This window comes from Lycium barbarum, chromosome 6, assembly GCF_019175385.1.
Source record: "Lycium barbarum isolate Lr01 chromosome 6, ASM1917538v2, whole genome shotgun sequence".
NCBI classification, from domain to species: domain Eukaryota; kingdom Viridiplantae; phylum Streptophyta; class Magnoliopsida; order Solanales; family Solanaceae; genus Lycium; species Lycium barbarum.
Window position 1 is genome coordinate 116,146,396 of NC_083342.1, and position 1,560 is coordinate 116,147,955.

Genomic DNA, 1,560 nt, shown 5'->3' on the forward strand with positions numbered 1-1,560 from the left:
CGTACAAGCACACAGCAAATGTGCCATATATACTTTTGTTATATTTATTGGAAAGTAATAAGTCGAGAAAATGCTCAAAAATAGTTCTTTAATTTTCGACATCAACTCAAAAAAGTCCCTTAAATATCAGGTGGAGCACTAATAGTCCTCCAAGTTTAGTCTCTTTTAAGAATTTTCGTCAAACACAACGGCAGTCATAAACAAAAGCTATAAAAGAATATTGAAAAGATAGATCATTCCCTTGGAATAAGAATATGCAATCTTTCTTTTTATTAAATTTATACAACTAGACAGAGTGTCTAATGGTTGCTATTTAACCAAATGTAAGTGCTTGAACTAAATTTGAAAGGGGAAACATAAGTTTATGATTTCATAACTTTCATATTTCTCAAGTCGATTATAATGCCTTGCATAAATCTATAAATTTCTATGTATCAATGACCTTTCATCAATAGATAGCTAATAACCACAATAATATCAATAAGTCCTTGAAGCTTGTCACTAGCATCTTTAAGTTGGGGCGCTTCAGCGGGCGGTCCTTCAAAATCGTCATCACACGTAGAAGCACCAGTCGTAACAGCGCCAGCATGAACATTCAAACTGTCATAATCTTTAGACTTCAAATCATCTGGCAATCCTCCAAGAACGTAAATAGCATCGTTATAACTCTCCAAACACAAATCGTATCGCGTATTTAATTTTGGATTTGTCGCATGTTTAAGCAACGTACTAACAAGATAACACACGGATGTTGCGTTCGTTTGTGATATCCCTATTGCGACAGTCACAAGAACTACAAGATCTGCACCTTTGGATCGAGGATCCGCCCTTAAAGCCGATAAACATATAGCGCGGGCTTTAGTGTTTTCGAGCAAACCTCGGCTACCAGATCGGCTCTCACGCTTGTTAATGTGAAGGAGATTGATAGTGAAGAAACAAACAGAAATAGGGCAGAGTTATATGAGAGGGCCATTTTGAATGGTCAAATGTTTTTGTTTCATAATTCGTGTAGTGATAGGCACCTTGTATAGTTATGTCTTCTAATTGATGAACATGTTGAGATAGCTATGTAAATTAAGTATAATGTATTTGTATTTAATTTCCCAAGATTTTGTTACCTTCTTGCTCCATAGTAGATTGGTAGTAAGTTGATGCTGTGATCAAATAGTAGATTTCAGCCATCTCCAAAGTAGATATCAATAATAGACAATTTTTACACTTAATTTCCCAAGATTTTGCTACCTTCTTGCCTCATATAGTAGATCGGCAGTAAGTTAATGTTGTGATCAAATAGCAGATTTCAGCCATCTCCAAAGTAGATATCAATAATAGACACACATTTTTGCGGAACCGGAAATACTTACTCTTTCTGTATAAAAAAGATTTGAAAAATTAACTAAAACTTGGAAGTAGTCAAACAATTCACATATACATACACAACTAGTACAGTCAAACCTCTCTATAACAGCATGGTCGGGTCCGAAATCTTCCAGCTGTTATAGAGAATGGTTGTTATACACGTATAACAGCATTGACATTTAAGTAATATTTCGCTGCTAT

At 34.9% G+C, this 1,560-nt stretch overlaps 1 pseudogene; it reads right to left on the bottom strand.

The window, feature by feature from the left end:
* Positions 1-236: 236 nt before the first annotated feature.
* LOC132600037 (pectinesterase inhibitor-like) lies at positions 237-1,045 on the bottom strand (annotated as a pseudogene).
* Between the last annotated feature and the right edge of the window lie 515 nt (positions 1,046-1,560).